The 26091-nt window shown below is 51.3% G+C and overlaps 44 non-coding genes and 2 pseudogenes across 44 annotated transcripts; all 46 read right to left on the bottom strand.

Annotated features, from left to right (window-relative positions):
• Window positions 1–128: 128 nt before the first annotated feature.
• LOC135589530 (5S ribosomal RNA) lies at window positions 129–247 on the bottom strand. Its single transcript, XR_010476938.1, has one exon. It is a non-coding gene; the product is annotated as a 5S ribosomal RNA (ribosomal RNA).
• Window positions 248–791: 544 nt separating this feature from the next.
• LOC135590775 (5S ribosomal RNA) lies at window positions 792–910 on the bottom strand. Its single transcript, XR_010478182.1, has one exon. It is a non-coding gene; the product is annotated as a 5S ribosomal RNA (ribosomal RNA).
• A 544-nt stretch (window positions 911–1454) lies between these two features.
• On the bottom strand, window positions 1455–1573 carry LOC135590291 (5S ribosomal RNA). Its single transcript, XR_010477698.1, has one exon. It is a non-coding gene; the product is annotated as a 5S ribosomal RNA (ribosomal RNA).
• Window positions 1574–1699: 126 nt separating this feature from the next.
• LOC135590862 (5S ribosomal RNA) lies at window positions 1700–1818 on the bottom strand. Its single transcript, XR_010478265.1, has one exon. It is a non-coding gene; the product is annotated as a 5S ribosomal RNA (ribosomal RNA).
• Window positions 1819–2362: 544 nt separating this feature from the next.
• On the bottom strand, window positions 2363–2481 carry LOC135590083 (5S ribosomal RNA). Its single transcript, XR_010477490.1, has one exon. It is a non-coding gene; the product is annotated as a 5S ribosomal RNA (ribosomal RNA).
• Window positions 2482–2821: 340 nt separating this feature from the next.
• Window positions 2822–2940, bottom strand: LOC135590419 (5S ribosomal RNA). The gene has a single exon (XR_010477826.1). It is a non-coding gene; the product is annotated as a 5S ribosomal RNA (ribosomal RNA).
• A 544-nt stretch (window positions 2941–3484) lies between these two features.
• LOC135590290 (5S ribosomal RNA) lies at window positions 3485–3603 on the bottom strand. The gene has a single exon (XR_010477697.1). It is a non-coding gene; the product is annotated as a 5S ribosomal RNA (ribosomal RNA).
• Window positions 3604–3943: 340 nt separating this feature from the next.
• LOC135590150 (5S ribosomal RNA) lies at window positions 3944–4062 on the bottom strand. The gene has a single exon (XR_010477557.1). It is a non-coding gene; the product is annotated as a 5S ribosomal RNA (ribosomal RNA).
• Window positions 4063–4606: 544 nt separating this feature from the next.
• Window positions 4607–4725, bottom strand: LOC135589561 (5S ribosomal RNA). The gene has a single exon (XR_010476968.1). It is a non-coding gene; the product is annotated as a 5S ribosomal RNA (ribosomal RNA).
• A 544-nt stretch (window positions 4726–5269) lies between these two features.
• On the bottom strand, window positions 5270–5388 carry LOC135590289 (5S ribosomal RNA). Its single transcript, XR_010477695.1, has one exon. It is a non-coding gene; the product is annotated as a 5S ribosomal RNA (ribosomal RNA).
• Window positions 5389–5728: 340 nt separating this feature from the next.
• LOC135590149 (5S ribosomal RNA) lies at window positions 5729–5847 on the bottom strand. The gene has a single exon (XR_010477556.1). It is a non-coding gene; the product is annotated as a 5S ribosomal RNA (ribosomal RNA).
• Window positions 5848–6391: 544 nt separating this feature from the next.
• Window positions 6392–6510, bottom strand: LOC135589752 (5S ribosomal RNA). Its single transcript, XR_010477159.1, has one exon. It is a non-coding gene; the product is annotated as a 5S ribosomal RNA (ribosomal RNA).
• Window positions 6511–7054: 544 nt separating this feature from the next.
• On the bottom strand, window positions 7055–7173 carry LOC135590959 (5S ribosomal RNA). The gene has a single exon (XR_010478362.1). It is a non-coding gene; the product is annotated as a 5S ribosomal RNA (ribosomal RNA).
• Window positions 7174–7513: 340 nt separating this feature from the next.
• LOC135590646 (5S ribosomal RNA) lies at window positions 7514–7632 on the bottom strand. Its single transcript, XR_010478053.1, has one exon. It is a non-coding gene; the product is annotated as a 5S ribosomal RNA (ribosomal RNA).
• A 544-nt stretch (window positions 7633–8176) lies between these two features.
• Window positions 8177–8295, bottom strand: LOC135590900 (5S ribosomal RNA). The gene has a single exon (XR_010478304.1). It is a non-coding gene; the product is annotated as a 5S ribosomal RNA (ribosomal RNA).
• A 340-nt stretch (window positions 8296–8635) lies between these two features.
• Window positions 8636–8754, bottom strand: LOC135589885 (5S ribosomal RNA). The gene has a single exon (XR_010477292.1). It is a non-coding gene; the product is annotated as a 5S ribosomal RNA (ribosomal RNA).
• Window positions 8755–9298: 544 nt separating this feature from the next.
• LOC135591782 (5S ribosomal RNA) lies at window positions 9299–9417 on the bottom strand (annotated as a pseudogene).
• Window positions 9418–9757: 340 nt separating this feature from the next.
• Window positions 9758–9876, bottom strand: LOC135589603 (5S ribosomal RNA). Its single transcript, XR_010477009.1, has one exon. It is a non-coding gene; the product is annotated as a 5S ribosomal RNA (ribosomal RNA).
• A 544-nt stretch (window positions 9877–10420) lies between these two features.
• Window positions 10421–10539, bottom strand: LOC135590623 (5S ribosomal RNA). Its single transcript, XR_010478030.1, has one exon. It is a non-coding gene; the product is annotated as a 5S ribosomal RNA (ribosomal RNA).
• Window positions 10540–10879: 340 nt separating this feature from the next.
• Window positions 10880–10998, bottom strand: LOC135590783 (5S ribosomal RNA). Its single transcript, XR_010478189.1, has one exon. It is a non-coding gene; the product is annotated as a 5S ribosomal RNA (ribosomal RNA).
• A 544-nt stretch (window positions 10999–11542) lies between these two features.
• On the bottom strand, window positions 11543–11661 carry LOC135591747 (5S ribosomal RNA; annotated as a pseudogene).
• A 340-nt stretch (window positions 11662–12001) lies between these two features.
• On the bottom strand, window positions 12002–12120 carry LOC135589601 (5S ribosomal RNA). Its single transcript, XR_010477008.1, has one exon. It is a non-coding gene; the product is annotated as a 5S ribosomal RNA (ribosomal RNA).
• A 544-nt stretch (window positions 12121–12664) lies between these two features.
• On the bottom strand, window positions 12665–12783 carry LOC135590622 (5S ribosomal RNA). The gene has a single exon (XR_010478029.1). It is a non-coding gene; the product is annotated as a 5S ribosomal RNA (ribosomal RNA).
• Window positions 12784–13123: 340 nt separating this feature from the next.
• Window positions 13124–13242, bottom strand: LOC135590830 (5S ribosomal RNA). The gene has a single exon (XR_010478235.1). It is a non-coding gene; the product is annotated as a 5S ribosomal RNA (ribosomal RNA).
• A 544-nt stretch (window positions 13243–13786) lies between these two features.
• Window positions 13787–13905, bottom strand: LOC135590928 (5S ribosomal RNA). Its single transcript, XR_010478331.1, has one exon. It is a non-coding gene; the product is annotated as a 5S ribosomal RNA (ribosomal RNA).
• Window positions 13906–14245: 340 nt separating this feature from the next.
• Window positions 14246–14364, bottom strand: LOC135589884 (5S ribosomal RNA). Its single transcript, XR_010477291.1, has one exon. It is a non-coding gene; the product is annotated as a 5S ribosomal RNA (ribosomal RNA).
• Window positions 14365–14908: 544 nt separating this feature from the next.
• LOC135590976 (5S ribosomal RNA) lies at window positions 14909–15027 on the bottom strand. Its single transcript, XR_010478380.1, has one exon. It is a non-coding gene; the product is annotated as a 5S ribosomal RNA (ribosomal RNA).
• A 340-nt stretch (window positions 15028–15367) lies between these two features.
• Window positions 15368–15486, bottom strand: LOC135589758 (5S ribosomal RNA). Its single transcript, XR_010477164.1, has one exon. It is a non-coding gene; the product is annotated as a 5S ribosomal RNA (ribosomal RNA).
• Window positions 15487–16030: 544 nt separating this feature from the next.
• LOC135590621 (5S ribosomal RNA) lies at window positions 16031–16149 on the bottom strand. The gene has a single exon (XR_010478028.1). It is a non-coding gene; the product is annotated as a 5S ribosomal RNA (ribosomal RNA).
• Window positions 16150–16489: 340 nt separating this feature from the next.
• Window positions 16490–16608, bottom strand: LOC135590148 (5S ribosomal RNA). Its single transcript, XR_010477555.1, has one exon. It is a non-coding gene; the product is annotated as a 5S ribosomal RNA (ribosomal RNA).
• Window positions 16609–17152: 544 nt separating this feature from the next.
• Window positions 17153–17271, bottom strand: LOC135590214 (5S ribosomal RNA). Its single transcript, XR_010477621.1, has one exon. It is a non-coding gene; the product is annotated as a 5S ribosomal RNA (ribosomal RNA).
• Window positions 17272–17611: 340 nt separating this feature from the next.
• On the bottom strand, window positions 17612–17730 carry LOC135590146 (5S ribosomal RNA). Its single transcript, XR_010477552.1, has one exon. It is a non-coding gene; the product is annotated as a 5S ribosomal RNA (ribosomal RNA).
• Window positions 17731–18274: 544 nt separating this feature from the next.
• On the bottom strand, window positions 18275–18393 carry LOC135590606 (5S ribosomal RNA). The gene has a single exon (XR_010478012.1). It is a non-coding gene; the product is annotated as a 5S ribosomal RNA (ribosomal RNA).
• A 340-nt stretch (window positions 18394–18733) lies between these two features.
• Window positions 18734–18852, bottom strand: LOC135590145 (5S ribosomal RNA). Its single transcript, XR_010477551.1, has one exon. It is a non-coding gene; the product is annotated as a 5S ribosomal RNA (ribosomal RNA).
• A 544-nt stretch (window positions 18853–19396) lies between these two features.
• On the bottom strand, window positions 19397–19515 carry LOC135589703 (5S ribosomal RNA). The gene has a single exon (XR_010477109.1). It is a non-coding gene; the product is annotated as a 5S ribosomal RNA (ribosomal RNA).
• Window positions 19516–20059: 544 nt separating this feature from the next.
• LOC135590620 (5S ribosomal RNA) lies at window positions 20060–20178 on the bottom strand. Its single transcript, XR_010478026.1, has one exon. It is a non-coding gene; the product is annotated as a 5S ribosomal RNA (ribosomal RNA).
• A 340-nt stretch (window positions 20179–20518) lies between these two features.
• On the bottom strand, window positions 20519–20637 carry LOC135592166 (5S ribosomal RNA). Its single transcript, XR_010478932.1, has one exon. It is a non-coding gene; the product is annotated as a 5S ribosomal RNA (ribosomal RNA).
• Window positions 20638–20977: 340 nt separating this feature from the next.
• LOC135590605 (5S ribosomal RNA) lies at window positions 20978–21096 on the bottom strand. The gene has a single exon (XR_010478011.1). It is a non-coding gene; the product is annotated as a 5S ribosomal RNA (ribosomal RNA).
• A 340-nt stretch (window positions 21097–21436) lies between these two features.
• On the bottom strand, window positions 21437–21555 carry LOC135592156 (5S ribosomal RNA). The gene has a single exon (XR_010478922.1). It is a non-coding gene; the product is annotated as a 5S ribosomal RNA (ribosomal RNA).
• A 544-nt stretch (window positions 21556–22099) lies between these two features.
• LOC135592111 (5S ribosomal RNA) lies at window positions 22100–22218 on the bottom strand. Its single transcript, XR_010478877.1, has one exon. It is a non-coding gene; the product is annotated as a 5S ribosomal RNA (ribosomal RNA).
• Window positions 22219–22558: 340 nt separating this feature from the next.
• LOC135591950 (5S ribosomal RNA) lies at window positions 22559–22677 on the bottom strand. Its single transcript, XR_010478715.1, has one exon. It is a non-coding gene; the product is annotated as a 5S ribosomal RNA (ribosomal RNA).
• A 544-nt stretch (window positions 22678–23221) lies between these two features.
• On the bottom strand, window positions 23222–23340 carry LOC135592087 (5S ribosomal RNA). The gene has a single exon (XR_010478853.1). It is a non-coding gene; the product is annotated as a 5S ribosomal RNA (ribosomal RNA).
• Window positions 23341–23680: 340 nt separating this feature from the next.
• Window positions 23681–23799, bottom strand: LOC135590144 (5S ribosomal RNA). The gene has a single exon (XR_010477550.1). It is a non-coding gene; the product is annotated as a 5S ribosomal RNA (ribosomal RNA).
• Window positions 23800–24268: 469 nt separating this feature from the next.
• Window positions 24269–24387, bottom strand: LOC135592078 (5S ribosomal RNA). Its single transcript, XR_010478844.1, has one exon. It is a non-coding gene; the product is annotated as a 5S ribosomal RNA (ribosomal RNA).
• Window positions 24388–24931: 544 nt separating this feature from the next.
• Window positions 24932–25050, bottom strand: LOC135589306 (5S ribosomal RNA). Its single transcript, XR_010476714.1, has one exon. It is a non-coding gene; the product is annotated as a 5S ribosomal RNA (ribosomal RNA).
• A 543-nt stretch (window positions 25051–25593) lies between these two features.
• On the bottom strand, window positions 25594–25712 carry LOC135589823 (5S ribosomal RNA). Its single transcript, XR_010477229.1, has one exon. It is a non-coding gene; the product is annotated as a 5S ribosomal RNA (ribosomal RNA).
• Window positions 25713–26091: the final 379 nt, after the last annotated feature.

Here is a 26091-nt window from a genome sequence, read left to right as displayed (position 1 = left end):
GATGATTTCATTATTCTCCTGCTATATATATGTTAATGACATATTTATTGTTGGCCATAATGCTGGAAAAATTGAAAAGCTTAAAAGAGAGTTTTAAGTAAGTCTTTTGGCCGCTCGGGGCGCAAAAAGGAGTGCAACACGAGGACTGCCCAGGGGGTCACCCATCCTAGTACTACTCTAGCCCAAGCACGCTTAACTTCGGAGTTCTGATGGGATCCGGTGCTTTAGTGCTGGTATGATCGCACTCGTTTTGTTTATGTCGTCCCTCGCCTTTGTGCACGTCGCGGACGGCGCATCGACGACCGGAGCCCCGAAACCTCTCGAACGATCTCGGAATCGCCATTGTCGGATCCCTCCGATGCCCACGAGGCCGACCGCGTACCGGAAACGGCAAGCGCGCGCCGAAACCAACGGGACTTTCTCGAACGAACTCGGAATCGCTATTGCGGCCCCATTCCGGAAAGCTCTCTCCGAGCCCCACGAGACTGACTGCGTAGCGGTCACGGCAAATTCCGAGGCCCAAAACCATCGCCTCAGAGGTCGACGGGAGAGGTTTTGGCCGCTCGGGGCGCAAAAAGGAGTGCAACACGAGGACTTCCCAGGGGGTCACCCATCCTAGAACCATGTCTTGTCATTGAATGTTTTATGAAGAAATTTTTAGATGATGATTTCATTATTCTCCTGCTATATATATGTTAATGACATATTTATTGTTGGCCATAATGCTGGAAAAATTGAAAAGCTTAAAAGAGAGTTTTAAGTAAGTCTTTTGGCCGCTCGGGGCGCAAAAAGGAGTGCAACACGAGGACTTCCAAGGGGGTCACCCATCCTAGTACTACTTTCGCCCAAGCACGCGTAACTTCGGAGTTTTGATGGGATCCGGTGCTTTAGTGCTGGTATGATCGCAATCGTTTTGTGTGCGTCGTCCCTCGCCTTTGTGCACGTCGCGGACGGCGCATCGACCACCGGAGCCCCGAAACCTCTCGAACGATCTCGGAATCGCCATTGTCGGATCCCTCCGATGCCCACGAGGCCGACCGCGTACCGGACACGGCAAGCGCGCGCCGAAACCATCGGGACTTTCTCGAACGAACTCGGAATCGCTATTGCGGCCCCATTCCGGAAAGCTCTCTCCGAGCCCCACGAGACTGACTGCGTAGCGGTCACGGCAAATTCCGAGGCCCAAAACCCTCGCCTCGGAGGTCGACGGGAGAGGTTTTGGCCGCTCGGGGCGCAAAAAGGAGTGCAACACGAGGACTTCCCAGGGGGTCACCCATCCTAGAACCATGTCTGGTCATTGTATGTTTTATGAAGAAATTTTTAGATGATGATTTCATTATTCTCCTGCAATATATATGTTAATGACATATTTATTGTTGGCCATAATGCTGGAAAAATTGAAAAGCTTAAAAGATAGTTTTAAGTAAGTCTTTTGGCCGCTCGGGGCGCAAAAAAGAGTGAAACAAGAGGACTTCCCAGGGGGTCACCCATCCTAGTACTACTCTCGCCCAAGCACGCTTAACTTCGGAGTTCTGATGGAATCCGGTGCTTTAGTGCTGGTATGATCGCACTCTTTTTGTGTGCGTCGTCCCTCGCCTTTGTGCACGTCGCGGACGGCGCATCGACGGCAAATTCCGAGGCCCAAAACCATCGCCTCGGAGGTCGACGGGAGAGGTTTTGGCCGCTCGGGGCGCAAAAAGGAGTGCAACACAATGACTTCCCAGGGGGTCACCCATCCTAGTACTACTCTCGCCCAAGCACGCTTAAATTCAAAGTTCTGATGGGATCCGGTGCTTTAGTGCTGGTATGATCGCAATCGTTTTGTGTGCGTCGTCCCTCCCCTTTGTGCACGTCGCGGACGGCACATCGACGAACGGAGCCCCGAAACCTCTCGAACGATCTCGGAATCGCCATTGTCGGATCCCTCCGATGCCCACGAGGCCGACCGCGTACCGGACACGGCAAGCGCGCGCCGAAACCATCGGGACTTTCTCGAACGAACTCGGAATCGCTATTGCGGCCCCATTCCGGAAAGCTCTCTCCGAGCCCCACGAGACTGACTGCGTAGCGGTCACGGCAAATTCCGAGGCCCAAAACCATCGCCTCGGAGGTCGACGGGAGAGGTTTTGGCCGCTCGGGGCGCAGAAAGGAGTGCAACACGAGGACTTCCCAGGGGGTCACCCATCCTAGAACCATGTCTGGTCATTGTATGTTTTATGAAGAAATTTTTAGATGATGATTTCATTATTCTCCTGCTATATATATGTTAATGACATATTTATTGTTGGCCATAATGCTGGAAAAATTGAAAAGCTTAAAAGAGAGTTTTAAGTAAGTCTTTTGGCCGCTCGGGGCGCAAAAAAGAGTGAAACAAGAGGACTTCCCAAGGGGTCACCCATCCTAGTACTACTCTCGCCCAAGCACGCTTAACTTCGGAGTTCTGATGGGATCCGGTGCTTTAGTGCTGGTATGATCGCACTCTTTTTGTGTGCGTCGTCCCTCGCCTTTGTGCACGTCGCGGAGGGCGCATCGACGGCAAATTCCGAGGCCCAAAACCATCGCCTCGGAGGTCGACGGGAGAGGTTTTGGCCGCTCGGGGCGCAAAAAGGAGTGCAACACGAGGACTTCCCAGGGGGTCACCCATCCAAGAACCATGTCTGGTCATTGTATGTTTTATGAAGAAATTTTTAGATGATGATTTCATTATTCTCCTGCTATATATATGTTAATGACATATTTATTGTTGGCCATAATGCTGGAAAAATTGAAAAGCTTAAAAGAGAGTTTTAAGTAAGTCTTTTGGCCGCTCGGGGCGCAAAAAGGAGTGCAACACAAGGACTTCCCAGGGGGCCACCCATCCTAGTACTACTCTCGCCCAAGCACGCTTAAATTCGAAGTTCTGATGGGATCCGGTGCTTTAGTGCTGGTATGATCGCAATCGTTTTGTGTGCGTCGTCCCTCGCCTTTGTGCACGTCGCGGACGGCGCATCGACGACCGGAGCCCCGAAACCTCTCGAACGATCTCGGAATCGCCATTGTCGGATCCCTTCGATGCCCACGAGGCCGACCGCGTACCGGACACGGCAAGCGCGCGCCGAAACCATCGGGACTTTCTCGAACGAACTCGGAATCGCTATTGCGGCCCCATTCCGGAAAGCTCTCTCCGAGCCCCACGAGACTGACTGCGTAGCGGTCACGGCAAATTCCGAGGCCCAAAACCATCGCCTCGGAGGTCGACGGGAGAGGTTTTGGCCGCTCGGGGCGCTAAAAGGAGTGCAACACGAGGACTTCCCAGGGGGTCACCCATCCTAGAACCATGTCTGGTCATTGTATGTTTTATGAAGAAATTTTTAGATGATGATTTCATTATTCTCCTGCTATATATATGTTAATGACATATTTATTGTTGGCCATAATGCTGGAAAAATTGAAAAGCTTAAAAGAGAGTTTTAAGTAAGTCTTTTGGCCGCTCGGGGCGCAAAAAAGAGTGAAACAAGAGGACTTCCCAGGGGGTCACCCATCCTAGTACTACTCTCGCCCAAGCACGCTTAACTTCGGAGTTCTGATGGAATCCGGTGCTTTAGTGCTGGTATGATCGCACTCTTTTTGTGTGCGTCGTCCCTCGCCTTTGTGCACGTCGCGGACGGCGCATCGACGGCAAATTCCGAGGCCCAAAACCATCGCCTCGGAGGTCGACGGGAGAGGTTTTGGCCGCTTGGGGCGCAAAAAGGAGTGCAACACGAGGACTTCCCAGGGGGTCACCCATCCAAGAACCATGTCTGGTCATTGTATGTTTTATGAAGAAATTTTTAGATGATGATTTCATTATTCTCCTGCTATATATATGTTAATGACATATTTATTGTTGGCCATAATGCTGAAAAAATTGAAAAGCTTAAAAGAGAGTTTTAAGTAAGTCTTTTGGCCGCTCGGGGCGCAAAAAGGAGTGCAACACAAGGACTTCCCAGGGGGTCACCCATCCTAGTACTACTCTCGCCCAAGCACGCTTAAATTCGAAGTTCTGATGGGATCCGGTGCTTTAGTGCTGGTATGATCGCAATCATTTTGTGTGCGTCGTCCCTCGCCTTTGTGCACGTCGCGGACGGCGCATCGACGACCGGAGCCCCGAAACCTCTCGAACGATCTCGGAATCGCCATTGTCGGATCCCTCCGATGCCCACGAGGCCGACCGCGTACCGGACACGGCAAGCGCGCGCCGAAACCATCGGGACTTTCTCGAACGAACTCGGAATCGCTATTGCGGCCCCATTCCGGAAAGCTCTCTCCGAGCCCCACGAGACTGACTGCGTAGCGGTCACGGCAAATTCCGAGGCCCAAAACCATCGCCTCGGAGGTCGACGGGAGAGGTTTTGGCCGCTCGGGGCGCAAAAAGGAGTGCAACACGAGGACTTCCCAGGGGGTCACCCATCCAAGAACCATGTCTGGTCATTGTATGTTTTATGAAGAAATTTTTAGATGATGATTTCATTATTCTCCTGCTATATATATGTTAATGACATATTTATTGTTGGCCATAATGCTGGAAAAATTGAAAAGCTTAAAAGAGAGTTTTAAGTAAGTCTTTTGGCCGCTCGGGGCGCAAAAAGGAGTGCAACACGAGGACTTTCCAGGGGGTCACCCATCCTAGTACTACTCTCGCCCAAGCAGGCTTAACTTCGGAGTTCTGATGGGATCCGGTGCTTTAGTGCTGGTATGATCGCACTCGTTTTGTGTTCGTCGTCCCTCGCCTTTGTGCACGTCGCGGACGGCGCATCGACGACCGGAGCCCCGAAACCTCTCGAACGATCTCGGAATCGCCATTGTCGGATCCCTTCGATGCCCACGAGGCCGACCGCGTACCGGACACGGCAAGCGCGCGCCGAAACCATCGGGACTTTCTCGAACGAACTCGGAATCGCTATTGCGGCCCCATTCCGGAAAGCTCTCTCCGAGCCCCACGAGACTGACTGCGTAGCGGTCACGGCAAATTCCGAGGCCCAAAACCATCGCCTCGGAGGTCGACGGGAGAGGTTTTGGCCGCTCGGGGCGCTAAAAGGAGTGCAACACGAGGACTTCCCAGGGGGTCACCCATCCTAGAACCATGTCTGGTCATTGTATGTTTTATGAAGAAATTTTTAGATGATGATTTCATTATTCTCCTGCTATATATATGTTAATGACATATTTATTGTTGGCCATAATGCTGGAAAAATTGAAAAGCTTAAAAGAGAGTTTTAAGTAAGTCTTTTGGCCGCTCGGGGCGCAAAAAAGAGTGAAACAAGAGGACTTCCCAGGGGGTCACCCATCCTAGTACTACTCTCGCCCAAGCACGCTTAACTTCGGAGTTCTGATGGAATCCGGTGCTTTAGTGCTGGTATGATCGCACTCTTTTTGTGTGCGTCGTCCCTCGCCTTTGTGCACGTCGCGGACGGCGCATCGACGGCAAATTCCGAGGCCCAAAACCATCGCCTCGGAGGTCGACGGGAGAGGTTTTGGCCGCTCGGGGCGCAAAAAGGAGTGCAACACGAGGACTTCCCAGGGGGTCACCCATCCAAGAACCATGTCTGGTCATTGTATGTTTTATGAAGAAATTTTTAGATGATGATTTCATTATTCTCCTGCTATATATATGTTAATGACATATTTATTGTTGGCCATAATGCTGAAAAAATTGAAAAGCTTAAAAGAGAGTTTTAAGTAAGTCTTTTGGCCGCTCGGGGCGCAAAAAGGAGTGCAACACAAGGACTTCCCAGGGGGTCACCCATCCTAGTACTACTCTCGCCCAAGCACGCTTAAATTCGAAGTTCTGATGGGATCCGGTGCTTTAGTGCTGGTATGATCGCAATCATTTTGTGTGCGTCGTCCCTCGCCTTTGTGCACGTCGCGGACGGCGCATCGACGACCGGAGCCCCGAAACCTCTCGAACGATCTCGGAATCGCCATTGTCGGATCCCTCCGATGCCCACGAGGCCGACCGCGTACCGGACACGGCAAGCGCGCGCCGAAACCATCGGGACTTTCTCGAACGAACTCGGAATCGCTATTGCGGCCCCATTCCGGAAAGCTCTCTCCGAGCCCCACGAGACTGACTGCGTAGCGGTCACGGCAAATTCCGAGGCCCAAAACCATCGCCTCGGAGGTCGACGGGAGAGGTTTTGGCCGCTCGGGGCGCAAAAAGGAGTGCAACACGAGGACTTCCCAGGGGGTCACCCATCCTAGAACCATGTCTGGTCATTGTATGTTTTATGAAGAAATTTTTAGATGATGATTTCATTATTCTCCTGCTATATATATGTTAATGACATATTTATTGTTAGCCATAATGCTGGAAAAATTGAAAAGCTTAAAAGACAGTTTTAAGTAAGTCTTTTGGCCACTCGGGGCGCAAAAAGGAGTGCAACACGAGGACTTCCCAGGGGGTCACCCATCCTAGTACTACTCTCGCCCAAGCATGCTTAACTTCGAAGTTCTGATGGGATCCGATGCTTTAGTGCTGGTATGATCGCACTCGTTTTGTGTGCGTCGTCCCTCGCCTTTGTGCACGTCGCGGACGGCGCATCGACGACCGGAGCCCCGAAACCTCTCGAACGATCTCGGAATCGCCATTGTCGGATCCCTTCGATGCCCACGAGGCCGACCGCGTACCGGACACGGCAAGCGCGCGCCGAAACCATCGGGACTTTCTCGAACGAACTCGGAATCGCTATTGCGGCCCCATTCCGGAAAGCTCTCTCCGAGCCCCACGAGACTGACTGCGTAGCGGTCACGGCAAATTCCGAGGCCCAAAACCATCGCCTCGGAGGTCGACGGGAGAGGTTTTGGCCGCTCGGGGCGCAAAAAGGAGTGCAACACGAGGACTTCCCAGGGGGTCACCCATCCTAGAACCATGTCTGGTCATTGTATGTTTTATGAAGAAATTTTTAGATGATGATTTCATTATTCTCCTGCTATATATATGTTAATGACATATTTATTGTTGGCCATAATGCTGGAAAAATTGAAAAGCTTAAAAGAGAGTTTTAAGTAAGTCTTTTGGCCGCTCGGGGCGCAAAAAGGAGTTCAACACGAGGACTTCCAAGGGGGTGACCCATCCTAGTACTACTTTCGCCCAAGCACGCTTAACTTCGGAGTTTTGATGGGATCCGGTGCTTTAGTGCTGGTATGATCGCAATCGTTTTGTGTGCGTCGTCCCTCCCCTTTGTGCACGTCGCGGACGGCGCATCGACGGCAAATTCCGAGGCCGAAAACCATCGCCTCGGAGGTCGACGGGAGAGGTTTTGGCCGCTCGGGGCGCAAAAAGGAGTGCAACACGAGGACTTCCCAGGGGGTCACCCATCCTAGAACCATGTCTGGTCATTGTATGTTTTATGAAGAAATTTTTAGATGATGATTTCATTATTCTCCTGCTATATATATGTTAATGACATATTTATTGTTGGCCATAATGCTGGAAAAATTGAAAAGCTTAAAAGAGAGTTTTAAGTAAGTCTTTTGGCCGCTCGGGGCGCAAAAAGGAGTGCAACACGAGGACTTCCCAGGGGGTCACCCATCCTAGTACTACTCTCGCCCAAGCACGCTTAACTTCGGAGTTCTGATGGGATCCGGTGCTTTAGTGCTGGAATGATCTAACTGATTTTGTGTGCGTCGTCCGTCGCCTTTGTGCACGTCGCGGACGGCGCATCGACGACCGGAGCCCCGAAACCTCTCGAACGATCTCGTAATCGCCATTGTCGGATCCCTCCGATGCCCACGAGGCCGACCGCGTACCGGACACGGCAAGCGCGCGCCGAAACCATCGGGACTTTCTCGAACGAACTCGGAATCGCTATTGCGGCCCCATTCCGGAAAGCTCTCTCCGAGCCCCACGAGACTGACTGCGTAGCGGTCACGGCAAATTCCGAGGCCCAAAACCATCGCCTCGGAGGTCGACGGGAGAGGTTTTGGCCGCTCGGGGCGCAGAAAGGAGTGCAACACGAGGACTTCCCAGGGGGTCACCCATCCTAGAACCATGTCTGGTCATTGTATGTTTTATGAAGAAATTTTTAGATGATGATTTCATTATTCTCCTGCTATATATATGTTAATGACATATTTATTGTTGGCCATAATGCTGGAAAAATTGAAAAGCTTAAAAGAGAGTTTTAAGTAAGTCTTTTGGCCGCTCGGGGCGCAAAAAAGAGTGAAACAAGAGGACTTCCCAGGGGGTCACCCATCCTAGTACTACTCTCGCCCAAGAACGCTTAACTTTGGAGTTCTGATGGAATCCGGTGCTTTAGTGCTGGTATGATCGCACTCTTTTTGTGTGCGTCGTCCCTCGCCTTTGTGAACGTCGCGGACGGCGCATCGACGGCAAATTCCGAGGCCCAAATCCATCGCCTCGGAGGTCGACGGGAGAGGTTTTGGCCGCTCGGGGCGCAAAAAGGAGTGCAACACGAGGACTTCCCAGGGGGTCACCCATCCAAGAACCATGTCTGGTCATTGTATGTTTTATGAAGAAATTTTTAGATGATGATTTCATTATTCTCTTGCTATATATATGTTAATGACATATTTATTGTTGGCCATAATGCTGGAAAAATTGAAAAGCTTAAAAGAGAGTTTTAAGTAAGTCTTTTGGCCGCTCGGGGCGCAAAAAGGAGTGCAACACAAGGACTTCCCAGGGGGTCACCCATCCTAGTACTACTCTCGCCCAAGCACGCTTAAATTCGGAGTTCTGATGGGATCCGGTGCTTTAGTGCTGGTATAATCGCAATCGTTTTGTGTGCGTCGTCCCTCGCCTTTGTGCACGTCGCGGACGGCGCATCGACGACCGGAGCCCCGAAACCTCTCGAACGATCTCGTAATCGCCATTGTCGGATCCCTCCGATGCCCACGAGGCCGACCGCGTACCGGACACGGCAAGCGCGCGCCGAAACCATCTGGACTTTCTCGAACGAACTCGGAATCGCTATTGCGGCCCCATTCCGGAAAGCTCTCTCCGAGCCCCACGAGACTGAATGCGTAGCGGTCACGGCAAATTCCGAGGCCCAAAACCATCGCCTCGGAGGTCGACGGGAGAGGTTTTGGCCGCTCGGGGCGCAGAAAGGAGTGCAACACGAGGACTTCCCAGGGGGTCACCCATCCTAGAACCATGTCTGGTCATTGTATGTTTTATGAAGAAATTTTTAGATGATGATTTCATTATTCTCCTGCTATATATATGTTAATGACATATTTATTGTTGGCCATAATGCTGGAAAAATTGAAAAGCTTAAAAGAGAGTTTTAAGTAAGTCTTTTGGCCGCTCGGGGCGCAAAATAGAGTGAAACAAGAGGACTTCCCAAGGGGTCACCCATCCTAGTACTACTTTCGCCCAAGAACGCTTAACTTTGGAGTTTTGATTGGATCCGGTGCTTTAGTGCTAGTATGATCGCAATAGTTTTGTGTGCGTCGTCCCTCGCCTTTGTGCACGTCGCGGACGGCGCATCGACGACAAATTCCGAGGCCCAAAACCATCGCCTCGGAGGTCGACGGGAGAGGTTTTGGCCGCTCGGGGCGCAAAAAGGAGTGCAACACGAGGACTTCCCAGGGGGTCACCCATCCAAGAACCATGTCTGGTCATTGTATGTTTTATGAAGAAATTTTTAGATGATGATTTCATTATTCTCCTGCTATATATATGTTAATGACATATTTATTGTTGGCCATAATGCTGGAAAAATTGAAAAGCTTAAAAGAGAGTTTTAAGTAAGTCTTTTGGCCGCTCGGGGCGCAAAAATGAGTGCAACACGAGGACTTCCAAGGGGGTCACCCATCCTAGTACTACTCTCGCCCAAGCAGGCTTAACTTCGGAGTTCTGATGGGATCCGGTGCTTTAGTGCTGGTATGATCGCACTCGTTTTGTGTCCGTCGTCCCTCGCCTTTGTGCACGTCGCGGACGGCGCATCGACGACCGGAGCCCCGAAACCTCTCGAACGATCTCGGAATCGCCATTGTCGGATCCCTCCGATGCCCACGAGGCCGACCGCGTACCGGACACGGCAAGCGCGCGCCGAAACCATCGGGACTTTCTCGAACGAACTCGGAATCGCTATTGCGGCCCCATTCCGGAAAGCTCTCTCCGAGCCCCACGAGACTGACTGCGTAGCGGTCACGGCAAATTCCGAGGCCCAAAACCATCGCCTCGGAGGTCGACGGGAGAGGTTTTGGCCGCTCGGGGCGCAAAAAGGAGTGCAACACGAGGACTTCCCAGGGGGTCACCCATCCTAGAACCATGTCTGGTCATTGTATGTTTTATGAAGAAATTTTTAGATGATGATTTCATTATTCTCCTGCTATATATATGTTAATGACATATTTATTGTTGGCCATAATGCTGGAAAAATTGAAAAGCTTAAAAGAGAGTTTTAAGTAAGTCTTTTGGCCGCTCGGGGCGCAAAAAAGAGTGAAACAAGAGGACTTCCCAGGGGGTCACCCATCCTAATACTACTCTCGCCCAAGCACGCTTAACTTCGGAGTTCTGATGGAATCCGGTGCTTTAGTGCTGGTATGATCGCACTCTTTTTGTGTGCGTCGTCCCTCGCCTTTGTGCACGTCGCGGACGGCGCATCGACGGCAAATTCCGAGGCCCAAAACCATCGCCTCGGAGGTCGACGGGAGAGGTTTTGGCCGCTCGGGGCGCAAAAAGGAGTGCAACACGAGGACTTCCCAGGGGGTCACCCATCCAAGAACCATGTCTGGTCATTGTATGTTTTATGAAGAAATTTTTAGATGATGATTTCATTATTCTCCTGCTATATATATGTTAATGACATATTTATTGTTGGCCATAATGCTGGAAAAATTGAAAAGCTTAAAAGAGAGTTTTAAGTAAGTCTTTTGGCCGCTCGGGGCGCAAAAAGTAGTGCAACACGAGGACTTCCCAGGGGGTCACCCATCCTAGTACTACTCTCGCCCAAGCACGCTTAACTTCGGAGTTTTGATGGGATCCGGTGCTTTAGTGCTGGTATGATCTAACTGATTTTGTGTGCGTCGTCCCTCGCCTTTGTGCACGTCGCGGACGGCGCATCGACGACCGGAGCCCCGAAACCTCTCGAACGATCTCGTAATCGCCATTGTCGGATCCCTCCGATGCCCACGAGGCCGACCGCGTACCGGACACGGCAAGCGCGCGCCGAAACCATCGGGACTTTCTCGAACGAACTCGGAATCGCTATTGCGGCCCCATTCCGGAAAGCTCTCTCCGAGCCCCACGAGACTGACTGCGTAGCGGTCACGGCAAATTCCGAGGCCCAAAACCATCGCCTCGGAGGTCGACGGGAGAGGTTTTGGCCGCTCGGGGCGCAGAAAGGAGTGCAACACGAGGACTTCCCAGGGGGTCACCCATCCTAGAACCATGTCTGGTCATTGTATGTTTTATGAAGAAATTTTTAGATGATGATTTCATTATTCTCCTGCTATATATATGTTAATGACATATTTATTGTTGGCCATAATGCTGGAAAAATTGAAAAGCTTAAAAGAGAGTTTTAAGTAAGTCTTTTGGCCGCTCGGGGCGCAAAATAGAGTGAAACAAGAGGACTTCCCAAGGGGTCACCCATCCTAGTACTACTTTCGCCCAAGAACGCTTAACTTTGGAGTTTTGATTGGATCCGGTGCTTTAGTGCTGGTATGATCGCAATCGTTTTGTGTGCGTCGTCCCTCGCCTTTGTGCACGTCGCGGACGGCGCATCGACGACAAATTCCGAGGCCCAAAACCATCGCCTCGGAGGTCGACGGGAGAGGTTTTGGCCGCTCGGGGCGCAAAAAGGAGTGCAACACGAGGACTTCCCAGGGGGTCACCCATCCAAGAACCATGTCTGGTCATTGTATGTTTTATGAAGAAATTTTTAGATGATGATTTCATTATTCTCCTGCTATATATATGTTAATGACATATTTATTGTTGGCCATAATGCTGGAAAAATTGAAAAGCTTAAAAGAGAGTTTTAAGTAAGTCTTTTGGCCGCTCGGGGCGCAAAAATGAGTGCAACACGAGGACTTCCAAGGGGGTCACCCATCCTAGTACTACTCTCGCCCAAGCAGGCTTAACTTCGGAGTTCTGATGGGATCCGGTGCTTTAGTGCTGGTATGATCGCACTCGTTTTGTGTCCGTCGTCCCTCGCCTTTGTGCACGTCGCGGACGGCGCATCGACGACCGGAGCCCCGAAACCTCTCGAACGATCTCGGAATCGCCATTGTCGGATCCCTCCGATGCCCACGAGGCCGACCGCGTACCGGACACGGCAAGCGCGCGCCGAAACCATCGGGACTTTCTCGAACGAACTCGGAATCGCTATTGCGGCCCCATTCCGGAAAGCTCTCTCCGAGCCCCACGAGACTGACTGCGTAGCGGTCACGGCAAATTCCGAGGCCCAAAACCATCGCCTCGGAGGTCGACGGGAGAGGTTTTGGCCGCTCGGGGCGCAAAAAGGAGTGCAACACGAGGACTTCCCAGGGGGTCACCCATCCTAGAACCATGTCTGGTCATTGTATGTTTTATGAAGAAATTTTTAGATGATGATTTCATTATTCTCCTGCTATATATATGTTAATGACATATTTATTGTTGGCCATAATGCTGGAAAAATTGAAAAGCTTAAAAGAGAGTTTTAAGTAAGTCTTTTGGCCGCTCGGGGCGCAAAAAAGAGTGAAACAAGAGGACTTCCCAGGGGGTCACCCATCCTAATACTACTCTCGCCCAAGCACGCTTAACTTCGGAGTTCTGATGGAATCCGGTGCTTTAGTGCTGGTATGATCGCACTCTTTTTGTGTGCGTCGTCCCTCGCCTTTGTGCACGTCGCGGACGGCGCATCGACGGCAAATTCCGAGGCCCAAAACCATCGCCTCGGAGGTCGACGGGAGAGGTTTTGGCTGCTCGGGGCGCAAAAAGGAGTGCAACACGAGGACTTCCCAGGGGGTCACCCATCCAAGAACCATGTCTGGTCATTGTATGTTTTATGAAGAAATTTTTAGATGATGATTTCATTATTCTCCTGCTATATATATGTTAATGACATATTTATTGTTGGCCATAATGCTGGAAAAATTGAAAAGCTTAAAAGAGAGTTTTAAGTAAGTCTTTTGGCCGCTCGGGGCGCAAAAAGGAGTGCAACACGAGGACTTCCCAGGGGGTCACCCATCCTAGTACTACTCTCGCCCAAGCACGCTTAACTTCGGAGTTTTGATGGGATCCGGTGCTTTAGTGCTGGTATGATCTAACTGATTTTGTGTGCGTCGTCCCTCGCCTTTGTGCACGTCGCGGACGGCGCATCGACGACCGGAGCCCCGAAACCTCTCGAACGATCTCGTAATCGCCATTGTCGGATCCCTCCGATGCCCACGAGGCCGACCGCGTACCGGACACGGCAAGCGCGCGCCGAAACCATCGGGACTTTCTCGAACGAACTCGGAATCGCTATTGCGGCCCCATTCCGGAAAGCTCTCTCCGAGCCCCACGAGACTGACTGCGTAGCGGTCACGGCAAATTCCGAGGCCCAAAACCATCGCCTCGGAGGTCGACGGGAGAGGTTTTGGCCGCTCGGGGCGCAGAAAGGAGTGCAACACGAGGACTTCCCAGGGGGTCACCCATCCTAGAACCATGTCTGGTCATTGTATGTTTTATGAAGAAATTTTTAGATGATGATTTCATTATTCTCCTGCTATATATATGTTAATGACATATTTATTGTTGGCCATAATGCTGGAAAAATTGAAAAGCTTAAAAGAGAGTTTTAAGTAAGTCTTTTGGCCGCTCGGGGCGCAAAAAAGAGTGAAACAAGAGGACTTCCCAAGGGGTCACCCATCCTAGTACTACTCTCGCCCAAGAACGCTTAACTTTGGAGTTCTGATGGAATCCGGTGCTTTAGTGCTGGTATGATCGCACTCTTTTTGTGTGCGTCGTCCCTCGCCTTTGTGAACGTCGCGGACGGCGCATCGACGGCAAATTCCGAGGCCCAAATCCATCGCCTCGGAGGTCGACGGGAGAGGTTTTGGCCGCTCGGGGCGCAAAAAGGAGTGCAACACGAGGACTTCCCAGGGGGTCACCCATCCAAGAACCATGTCTGGTCATTGTATGTTTTATGAAGAAATTTTTAGATGATGATTTCATTATTCTCCTGCTATATATATGTTAATGACATATTTATTGTTGGCCATAATGCTGGAAAAATTGAAAAGCTTAAAAGAGAGTTTTAAGTAAGTCTTTTGGCCGCTCGGGGCGCAAAAAGGAGTGCAACACAAGGACTTCCCAGGGGGTCACCCATCCTAGTACTACTCTCGCCCAAGCACGCTTAAATTCGGAGTTCTGATGGGATCCGGTGCTTTAGTGCTGGTATAATCGCAATCGTTTTGTGTGCGTCGTCCCTCGCCTTTGTGCACGTCGCGGACGGCGCATCGACGACCGGAGCCCCGAAACCTCTCGAACGATCTCGTAATCGCCATTGTCGGATCCCTCCGATGCCCACGAGGCCGACCGCGTACCGGACACGGCAAGCGCGCGCCGAAACCATCTGGACTTTCTCGAACGAACTCGGAATCGCTATTGCGGCCCCATTCCGGAAAGCTCTCTCCGAGCCCCACGAGACTGACTGCGTAGCGGTCACGGCAAATTCCGAGGCCCAAAACCATCGCCTCGGAGGTCGACGGGAGAGGTTTTGGCCGCTCGGGGCGCAGAAAGGAGTGCAACACGAGGACTTCCCAGGGGGTCACCCATCCTAGAACCATGTCTGGTCATTGTATGTTTTATGAAGAAATTTTTAGATGATGATTTCATTATTCTCCTGCTATATATATGTTAATGACATATTTATTGTTGGCCATAATGCTGGAAAAATTGAAAAGCTTAAAAGAGAGTTTTAAGTAAGTCTTTTGGCCGCTCGGGGCGCAAAAAAGAGTGAAACAAGAGGACTTCCCAAGGGGTCACCCATCCTAGTACTACTTTCGCCCAAGCACGCTTAACTTCGGAGTTCTGATTGGATCCGGTGCTTTAGTGCTGGTATGATCGCAATCGTTTTGTGTGCGTCGTCCCTCGCCTTTGTGCACGTCGCGGACGGCGCATCGACGACAAATTCCGAGGCCCAAAACCATCGCCTCGGAGGTCGACGGGAGAGGTTTTGGCCGCTCGGGGCGCAAAAAGGAGTGCAACACGAGGACTTCCCAGGGGGTCACCCATCCAAGAACCATGTCTGGTCATTGTATGTTTTATGAAGAAATTTTTAGATGATGATTTCATTATTCTCCTGCTATATATATGTTAATGACATATTTATTGTTGGCCATAATGCTGGAAAAATTGAAAAGCTTAAAAGAGAGTTTTAAGTAAGTCTTTTGGCCGCTCGGGGCGCAAAAAGGAGTGCAACACGAGGACTTCCAAGGGGGTCACCCATCCTAGTACTACTCTCGCCCAAGCAGGCTTAACTTCGGAGTTCTGATGGGATCCGGTGCTTTAGTGCTGGTATGATCGCACTAGTTTTGTGTGCGTCGTCCCTCGCCTTTGTGCACGTCGCGGACGGCGCATCGACGACCGGAGCCCCGAAACCTCTCGAACGATCTCGGAATCGCCATTGTCGGATCCCTCCGATGCCCACGAGGCCGACCGCGTACCGGACACGGCAAGCGCGCGCCGAAACCATCGGGACTTTCTCGAACGAACTCGGAATCGCTATTGCGGCCCCATTCCGGAAAGCTCTCTCCGAGCCCCACGAGACTGACTGCGTAGCGGTCACGGCAAATTCCGAGGCCCAAAACCATCGCCTCGGAGGTCGACGGGAGAGGTTTTGGCCGCTCGGGGCGCAAAAAGGAGTGCAACACGAGGACTTCCCAGGGGGTCACCCATCCTAGAACCATGTCTGGTCATTGTATGTTTTATGAAGAAATTTTTAGATGATGATTTCATTATTCTCCTGCTATATATATGTTAATGACATATTTATTGTTGGCCATAATGCTGGAAAAATTGAAAAGCTTAAAAGAGAGTTTTAAGTAAGTCTTTTGGCCGCTCGGGGCGCAAAAAAGAGTGAAACAAGAGGACTTCCCAGGGGGTCACCCATCCTAATACTACTCTCGCCCAAGCACGCTTAACTTCGGAGTTCTGATGGAATCCGGTGCTTTAGTGCTGGTATGATCGCACTCTTTTTGTGTGCGTCGTCCCTCGCCTTTGTGCACGTCGCGGACGGCGCATCGACGGCAAATTCCGAGGCCCAAAACCATCGCCTCGGAGGTCGACGGGAGAGGTTTTGGCCGCTCGGGGCGCAAAAAGGAGTGCAACACGAGGACTTCCCAGGGGGTCACCCATCCAAGAACCTTGTCTGGTCATTGTATGTTTTATGAAGAAATTTTTAGATGATGATTTCATTATTCTCCTGCTATATATATGTTAATGACATATTTATTGTTGGCCATAATGCTGGAAAAATTAAAAAGCTTAAAAGAGAGTTTTAAGTAAGTCTTTTGGCCGCTCGGGGCGCAAAAAGGAGTGCAACACAAGGACTTCCCAGGGGGTCACCCATCCTAGTACTACTCTCGCCCAAGCACGCTTAAATTCGAAGTTCTGATGGGATCCGGTGCTTTAGTGCTGGTATGATCGCAATCGTTTTGTGTGCGTCGTCCCTCGCCTTTGTGCACGTCGCGGACGGCGCATCGACGACCGGAGCCCCGAAACCTCTCGAACGATCTCGGAATCGCCATTGTCGGATCCCTCCGATGCCCACGAGGCCGACCGAGTACCGGACACGGCAAGCGCGCGCCGAAACCATCGGGACTTTCTCGAACGAACTCGGAATCGCTATTGCGGCCCCATTCCGGAAAGCTCTCTCCGAGCCCCACGAGACTGACTACGTAGCGGTCACGGCAAATTCCGAGGCCCAAAACCATCGCCTCGGAGGTCGACGGGAGAGGTTTTGGCCGCTCGGTGCGCAGAAAGGAGTGCAACACGAGGACTTCCCAGGGGGTCACCCATCCTAGAACCATGTCTGGTCATTGTATGTTTTATGAAGAAATTTTTAGATGATGATTTCATTATTCTCCTGCTATAAATATGTTAATGACATATTTATTGTTGGCCATAATGCTGGAAAAATTGAAAAGCTTAAAAGAGAGTTTTAAGTAAGTCTTTTGGCCGCTCGGGGCGCAAAAAGGAGTGCAACACGAGGACTTCCAAGGGGGTCACCCATCCTAATACTACTCTCGCCCAAGCACGCTTAACTTCGGAGTTTTGATGGGATCCGGTGCTTTAGTGCTGGTATGATCGCAATCGTTTTGTGTGCGTCGTCCCTCCCCTTTGTGCACGTCGCGGACGGCGCATCGACGGCAAATTCCGAGGCCCAAAACCATCGCCTCGGAGGTCGACGGGAGAGGTTTTGGCCGCTCGGGGCGCAAAAAGGAGTGCAACACGAGGACTTCCCAGGGGGTCACCCATCCTAGAACCATGTCTGGTCATTGTATGTTTTATGAAGAAATTTTTAGATGATGATTTCATTATTCTCCTGCTATATATATGTTAATGACATATTTATTGTTGGCCATAATGCTGGAAAAATTGAAAAGCTTAAAAGAGAGTTTTAAGTAAGTCTTTTGGCCGCTCGGGGCGCAAAAAGGAGTGCAACACAAGGACTTCCCAGGGGGTCACCCATCCTAGTACTACTCTCGCCCAAGCACGCTTAAATTCGAAGTTCTGATGGGATCCGGTGCTTTAGTGCTGGTATGATCGCAATCGTTTTGTGTGCGTCGTCCCTCGCCTTTGTGCACGTCGCGGACGGCGCATCGACGACCGGAGCCCCGAAACCTCTCGAACGATCTCGGAATCGCCATTGTCGGATCCCTCCGATGCCCACGAGGCCGACCGAGTACCGGACACGGCAAGCGCGCGCCGAAACCATCGGGACTTTCTCGAACGAACTCGGAATCGCTATTGCGGCCCCATTCCGGAAAGCTCTCTCCGAGCCCCACGAGACTGACTACGTAGCGGTCACGGCAAATTCCGAGGCCCAAAACCATCGCCTCGGAGGTCGACGGGAGAGGTTTTGGCCGCTCGGGGCGCAAAAAAGAGTGCAACACGAGGACTTCCCAGGGGGTCACCCATCCAAGAACCATGTCTGGTCATTGTATGTTTTATGAAGAAATTTTTAGATGATGATTTCATTATTCTCCTGCTATATATATGTTAATGACATATTTATTGTTGGCCATAATGCTGGAAAAATTGAAAAGCTTAAAAGAGAGTTTTAAGTAAGTCTTTTGGCCGCTCGGGGCGCAAAAAGGAGTGCAACACGAGGACTGCCCAGGGGGTCACCCATCCTAGTACTACTCTAGCCCAAGCACGCTTAACTTCGGAGTTTTGATGGGATCCGGTGCTTTAGTGCAGGTATGATCGCAATCGTTTTGTGTGCGTCGTCCCTCCCCTTTGTGCACGTCGCGGACGGCGCATCGACGGCAAATTCCGAGGCCCAAAACCATCGCCTCGGAGGTCGACGGGAGAGGTTTTGGCCGCTCGGGGCGCAAAAAGGAGTGCAACACGAGGACTTCCCAGGGGGTCACCCATCCTAGAACCATGTCTGGTCATTGTATGTTTTATGAAGAAATTTTTAGATGATGATTTCATTATTCTCCTGCTATATATATGTTAATGACATATTTATTGTTGGCCATAATGCTGGAAAAATTGAAAAGCTTAAAAGAGAGTTTTAAGTAAGTCTTTTGGCCGCTCGGGGCGCAAAAAGGAGTGCAACACAAGGACTTCCCAGGGGGTCACCCATCCTAGTACTACTCTCGCCCAAGCACGCTTAAATTCGAAGTTCTGATGGGATCCGGTGCTTTAGTGCTGGTATGATCGCAATCGTTTTGTGTGCGTCGTCCCTCGCCTTTGTGCACGTCGCGGACGGCGCATCGACGACCGGAGCCCCGAAACCTCTCGAACGATCTCGGAATCGCCATTGTCGGATCCCTCCGATGCCCACGAGGCCGACCGCGTACCGGACACGGCAAGCGCGCGCCGAAACCATCGGGACTTTCTCGAACGAACTCGGAATCGCTATTGCGGCCCCATTCCGGAAAGCTCTCTCCGAGCCCCACGAGACTGACTGCGTAGCGGTCACGGCAAATTCCGAGGCCCAAAACCATCGCCTCGGAGGTCGACGGGAGAGGTTTTGGCCGCTCGGGGCGCAAAAAGGAGTGCAACACGAGGACTTCCCAGGGGGTCACCCATCCTAGAACCATGTCTGGTCATTGTATGTTTTATGAAGAAATTTTTAGATGATGATTTCATTATTCTCCAGCTATATATATGTTAATGACATATTTATTGTTAGCCATAATGCTGGAAAAATTGAAAAGCTTAAAAGACAGTTTTAAGTAAGTCTTTTGGCCACTCGGGGCGCAAAAAGGAGTGCAACACGAGGACTTCCCAGGGGGTCACCCATCCTAGTACTACTCTCGCCCAAGCATGCTTAACTTCGGAGTTCTGATGGGATCCATTGCTTTAGTGCTGGTATGATCGCACTCGTTTTGTGTGCGTCGTCCCTCGCCTTTGTGCACGTCGCGGACGGCGCATCGACGACCGGAGCCCCGAAACCTCTCGAACGATCTCGGAATCGCCATTGTCGGATCCCTCCGATGCCCACGAGGCCGACCGCGTACCGGACACGGCAAGCGCGCGCCGAAACCATCGGGACTTTCTCGAACGAACTCGGAATCGCTATTGCGGCCCCATTCCGGAAAGCTCTCTCCGAGCCCCACGAGACTGACTGCGTAGCGGTCACGGCAAATTCCGAGGCCCAAAACCATCGCCTCGGAGGTCGACGGGAGAGGTTTTGGCCGCTCGGGGCGCAAAAAGGAGTGCAACACGAGGACTTCCCAGGGGGTCACCCATCCTAGAACCATGTCTGGTCATTGTATGTTTTATGAAGAAATTTTTAGATGATGATTTCATTATTCTCCTGCTATATATATGTTAATGACATATTTATTGTTGGCCATATTGCTGGAAAAATTGAAAAGCTTAAAAGAGAGTTTTAAGTAAGTCTTTTGGCCGCTCGGGGCGCAAAAAAGAGTGAAACAAGAGGACTTCCCAGGGGGTCACCCATCCTAATACTACTCTCGCCCAAGCACGCTTAACTTCGGAGTTCTGATGGAATCCGGTGCTTTAGTGCTGGTATGATCGCACTCTTTTTGTATGCGTCGTCCCTCGCCTTTGTGCACGTCGCGGACGGCGCATCGACGGCAAATTCCGAGGCCCAAAACCATCGCCTCGGAGGTCGACGGGAGAGGTTTTGGCCGCTCGGGGCGCAGAAAGGAGTGCAACACGAGGACTTCCCAGGGGGTCACCCATCCTAGAACCATGTCTGGTCATTGTATGTTTTATGAAGAAATTTTTAGATGATGATTTCATTATTCTCCTGCTATATATATGTTAATGACATATTTATTGTTGGCCATAATGCTGGAAAAATTGAAAAGCTTAAAAGAGAGTTTTAAGTAAGTCTTTTGGCCGCTCGGGGCGCAAAAAGGAGTGCAACACGAGGACTTCCCAGGGGGTCACCCATCCTAGTACTACTCTCGCCCAAGCATGATTAACTTCGGAGTTCTGATGGGATCCGGTGCTTTAGTGCTGGTATGATCGCACTCATTTTGTGTGCGTCGTCCCTCGCCTTTGTGCACGTCGCGGACGGCGCATCGACGACAAATTCCGAGGCCCAAAACCATCGCCTCGGAGGTCGACGGGAGAGGTTTTGGCCGCTCGGGGCGCAAAAAAGAGTGCAACACGAGGACTTCCCAGGGGGTCACCCATCCAAGAACCATGTCTGGTCATTGTATGTTTTATGAAGAAATTTTTAGATGATGATTTCATTATTCTCCTGCTATATATATGTTAATGACATATTTATTGTTGGCCATAATGCTGGAAAAATTGAAAAGCTTAAAAGAGAGTTTTAAGTAAGTCTTTTGGCCGCTCGGGGCGCAAAAAGGAGTGCAACACGAGGACTGCCCAGGGGGTCACCCATCCTAGTACTACTCTAGCCCAAGCACGCTTAACTTCGGAGTTTTGATGGGATCCGGTGCTTTAGTGCAGGTATGATCGCAATCGTTTTGTGTGCGTCGTCCCTCCCCTTTGTGCACGTCGCGGACGGCGCATCGACGGCAAATTCCGAGGCCCAAAACCATCGCCTCGGAGGTCGACGGGAGAGGTTTTGGCCGCTCGGGGCGCAAAAAGGAGTGCAACACGAGGACTTCCCAGGGGGTCACCCATCCTAGAACCATGTCTGGTCATTGTATGTTTTATGAAGAAATTTTTAGATGATGATTTCATTATTCTCCTGCTATATATATGTTAATGACATATTTATTGTTGGCCATAATGCTGGAAAAATTGAAAAGCTTAAAAGAGAGTTTTAAGTAAGTCTTTTGGCCGCTCGGGGCGCAAAAAGGAGTGCAACACAAGGACTTCCCAGGGGGTCACCCATCCTAGTACTACTCTCGCCCAAGCAGGCTTAACTTCGGAGTTCTGATGGGATCCGGTGCTTTAGTGCTGGTATGATCGCACTCGTTTTGTGTGCGTCGTCCCTCGCCTTTGTGCACGTCGCGGACGGCGCATCGACGACCGGAGCCCCGAAACCTCTCGAACGATCTCGGAATCGCCATTGTCGGATCCCTCCGATGCCCACGAGGCCGACCGCGTACCGGACACGGCAAGCGCGCGCCGAAACCATCGGGACTTTCTCGAACGAACTCGGAATCGCTATTGCGGCCCCATTCCGGAAAGCTCTCTCCGAGCCCCACGAGACTGACTGCGTAGCGGTCACGGCAAATTCCGAGGCCCAAAACCATCGCCTCGGAGGTCGACGGGAGAGGTTTTGGCCGCTCGGGGCGCAGAAAGGAGTGCAACACGAGGACTTCCCAGGGGGTCACCCATCCTAGAACCATGTCTGGTCATTGTATGTTTTATGAAGAAATTTTTAGATGATGATTTCATTATTCTCCTGCTATATATATGTTAATGACATATTTATTGTTGGCCATAATGCTGGAAAAATTTAAAAGCTTAAAAGAGAGTTTTAAGTAAGTCTTTTGGCCGCTCGGGGCGCAAAAAGGAGTGCAACACGAGGACTTCCCAAGGGGTCACCCATCCTAGTACTACTCTCGCCCAAGCACCCTTAACTTCGGAGTTCTGATGGGATCCGGTGCTTTAGTGCTGGTATGATCGCACTCATTTTGTGTGCGTCGTCCCTCGCCTTTGTGCACGTCGCGGACGGCGCATCGACGACAAATTCCGAGGCCCAAAACCATCGCCTCGGAGGTCGACGGGAGAGGTTTTGGCCGCTCGGGGCGCAAAAAGGAGTGCAACACGAGGACTTCCCAGGGGGTCACCCATCCAAGAACCATGTCTGGTCATTGTATGTTTTATGAAGAAATTTTTAGATGATGATTTCATTATTCTCCTGCTATATATATGTTAATGACATATTTATTGTTGGCCATAATGCTGGAAAAATTGAAAAGCTTAAAAGAGAGTTTTAAGTAAGTCTTTTGGCCGCTCGGGGCGCAAAAAGGAGTGCAACACGAGGACTTCCCAGGGGGTCACCCATCCTAGTACTACTCTCGCCCAAGCAGGCTTAACTTCGGAGTTCTGATGGGATCCGGTGCTTTAGTGCTGGTATGATCGCACTCGTTTTGTGTGCGTCGTCCCTCGCCTTTGTGCACGTCGCGGACGGCGCATCGACGACCGGAGCCCCGAAACCTCTCGAACGATCTCGGAATCGCCATTGTCGGATCCCTCCGATGCCCACGAGGCCGACCGCGTACCGGACACGGCAAGCGCGCGCCGAAACCATCGGGACTTTCTCGAACGAACTCGGAATCGCTATTGCGGCCCCATTCCGGAAAGCTCTCTCCGAGCCCCACGAGACTGACTGCGTAGCGGTCACGGCAAATTCCGAGGCCCAAAACCATCGCCTCGGAGGTCGACGGGAGAGGTTTTGGCCGCTCGGGGCGCAAAAAGGAGTGCAACACGAGGACTTCCCAGGGGGTCACCCATCCTAGAACCATGTCTGGTCATTGTATGTTTTATGAAGAAATTTTTAGATGATGATTTCATTATTCTCCTGCTATATATATGTTAATGACATATTTATTGTTGGCCATAATGCTGGAAAAATTGAAAAGCTTAAAAGAGAGTTTTAAGTAAGTCTTTTGGCCGCTCGGGGCGCAAAAAGGAGTGCAACACGAGGACTTCCCAGGGGGTCACCCATCGTAGTACTACTCTCGCCCAAGCACGCTTAACTTCGGAGTTCTGATGGGATCCGGTGCTTTAGTGCTGGTATGATCGCACTCTTTTTGTGTGCGTCGTCCCTCGCCTTTGTGCACGTCGCGGACGGCGCATCGACGGCAAATTCCGAGGCCCAAAACCATCGCCTCGGAGGTCGACGGGAGAGGTTTTGGCCGCTCGGGGCGCAAAAAGGAGTGCAACACGAGGACTTCCCAGGGGGTCACCCATCCTAGAACCATGTCTGGTCATTGTATGTTTTATGAAGAAATTTTTAGATGATGATTTCATTATTCTCCTGCTATATATATGTTAATGACATATTTATTGTTGGCCATAATGCTGGAAAAATTGAAAAGCTTAAAAGAGAGTTTTAAGTAAGTCTTTTGGCCGCTCGGGGCGCAAAAAGGAGTGCAACACAAGGACTTCCCAGGGGGTCACCCATCCTAGTACTACTCTCGCCCAAGCACGCTTAAATTCGAAGTTCTGATGGGATCCGGTGCTTTAGTGCTGGTATGATCGCAATCGTTTTGTGTGCGTCGTCCCTCGCCTTTGTGCACGTCGCGGACGGCGCATCGACCGCGTACCGGACACGGCAAGCGCGCGCCGAAACCATCGGGACTTTCTCGAACGAACTCGGAATCGCTATTGCGGCCCCATTCCGGAAAGCTCTCTCCGAGCCCCACGAGACTGACTGCGTAGCGGTCACGGCAAATTCCGAGGCCCAAAACCATCGCCTCGGAGGTCGACGGGAGAGGTTTTGGCCGCTCGGGGCGCAAAAAGGAGTGCAACACGAGGACTTCCCAGGGGGTCACCCATCCTAGAACCATGTCTGGTCATTGTATGTTTTATGAAGAAATTTTTAGATGATGATTTCATTATTCTCCTGCTATATATAGGTTAATGACATATTTATTGTTAGCCATAATGCTGGAAAAATTGAAAAGCTTAAAAGACAGTTTTAAGTAAGTCTTTTGGCCACTCGGGGCGCAAAAAGGAGTGCAACACGAGGACTTCCCAGGGGGTCACCCATCCTAGTACTACTCTCGCCCAAGCATGCTTAACTTCGGAGTTCTGATGGGATCCGGTGCTTTAGTGCTGGTATGATCGCAATCGTTTTGTGTGCGTCGTCCCTCGCCTTTGTGCACGTCGCGGACGGCGCATCGACGACCGGAGCCCCGAAACCTCTCGAACGATCTCGGAATCGCCATTGTCGGATCCCTCCGATGCCCACGAGGCCGACCGCGTACCGGACACGGCAAGCGCGCGCCGAAACCATCGGGACTTTCTCGAACGAACTCGGAATCGCTATTGCGGCCCCATTGCGGAAAGCTCTCTCCGAGCCCCACGAGACTGACTGCGTAGCGGTCACGGCAAATTCCGAGGCCCAAAACCATCGCCTCGGAGGTCGACGGGAGAGGTTTTGGCCGCTCGGGGCGCAAAAAGGAGTGCAACACGAGGACTTCCCAGGGGGTCACCCATCCTAGAACCATGTCTGGTCATTGTATGTTTTATGAAGAAATTTTTAGATGATGATTTCATTATTCTCCTGCTATATATATGTTAATGACATATTTATTGTTAGCCATAATGCTGGAAAAATTGAAAAGCTTAAAAGAGAGTTTTAAGTAAGTCTTTTGGCCGCTCGGGGCGCAAAAAGGAGTGCAACACGAGGACTTCCAAGGGGGTCACCCATCCTAGTACTACTCTCGCCCAAGCAAGCTTAACTTCGGAGTTCTGATGGGATCCGGTGCTTTAGTGCTGGTATGATCGCACTCGTTTTGTGTGCGTCGTCCCTCGCCTTTGTGCACGTCGCGGACGGCGCATCGACGACCGGAGCCCCGAAACCTCTCGAACGATCTCGGAATCGCCATTGTCGGATCCCTCCGATGCCCACGAGGCCGACCGCGTACCGGACACGGCAAGCGCGCGCCGAAACCATCAGGACTTTCTCGAACGAACTCGGAATCGCTATTGCGGCCCCATTCCGGAAAGCTCTCTCCGAGCCCCACGAGACTGACTGCGTAGCGGTCACGGCAAATTCCGAGGCCCAAAACCATCGCCTCGGAGGTCGACGGGAGAGGTTTTGGCCGCTCGGGGCGCAAAAAGGAGTGCAACACGAGGACTTCCCAGGGGGTCACCCATCCTAGAACCATGTCTGGTCATTGTATGTTTTATGAAGAAATTTTTAGATGATGATTTCATTATTCTCCTGATATATATATGTTAATGACATATTTATTGTTAGCCATAATGCTGGAATATTGAAAAGCTTAAAAGAGAGTTTTAAGTAAGTCTTTTGGCCGCTCGGGGCGCAAAAAGGAGTGCAACACGAGGACTTCACAGGGGGTCACCCATCCTAGTACTACTCTCGCCCAAGCAGGCTTAACTTCGGAGTTCTGATGGGATCCGGTGCTTTAGTGCTGGTATGATCGCGCTCGTTTTGTGTGCGTCGTCCCTCGCCTTTGTGCACGTCGCGGACGGCGCATCGACGACCGGAGCCCCGAAACCTCTCGAACGATCTCGGAACCGCCATTGTCGGATCCCTCCGATGCCCACGAGGCCGACCGCGTACCGGACACGGCAAGCGCGCGCCGAAACCATCGGGACTTTCTCGAACGAACTCGGAATCGCTATTGCGGCCCCATTCCGGAAAGCTCTCTCCGAGCCCCACGAGACTGACTGCGTAGCGGTCACGGCAAATTCCGAGGCCCAAAACCATCGCCTCGGAGGTCGACGGGAGAGGTTTTGGCCGCTCGGGGCGCAGAAAGGAGTGCAACACGAGGACTTCCCAGGGGGTCACCCATCCTAGAACCATG

Source organism: Musa acuminata, chromosome BXJ1-8 (genome assembly GCF_036884655.1).
Source record: "Musa acuminata AAA Group cultivar baxijiao chromosome BXJ1-8, Cavendish_Baxijiao_AAA, whole genome shotgun sequence".
Taxonomy (NCBI): domain Eukaryota; kingdom Viridiplantae; phylum Streptophyta; class Magnoliopsida; order Zingiberales; family Musaceae; genus Musa; species Musa acuminata.
This window is presented reverse-complemented; position numbering and strand designations above follow the sequence as displayed.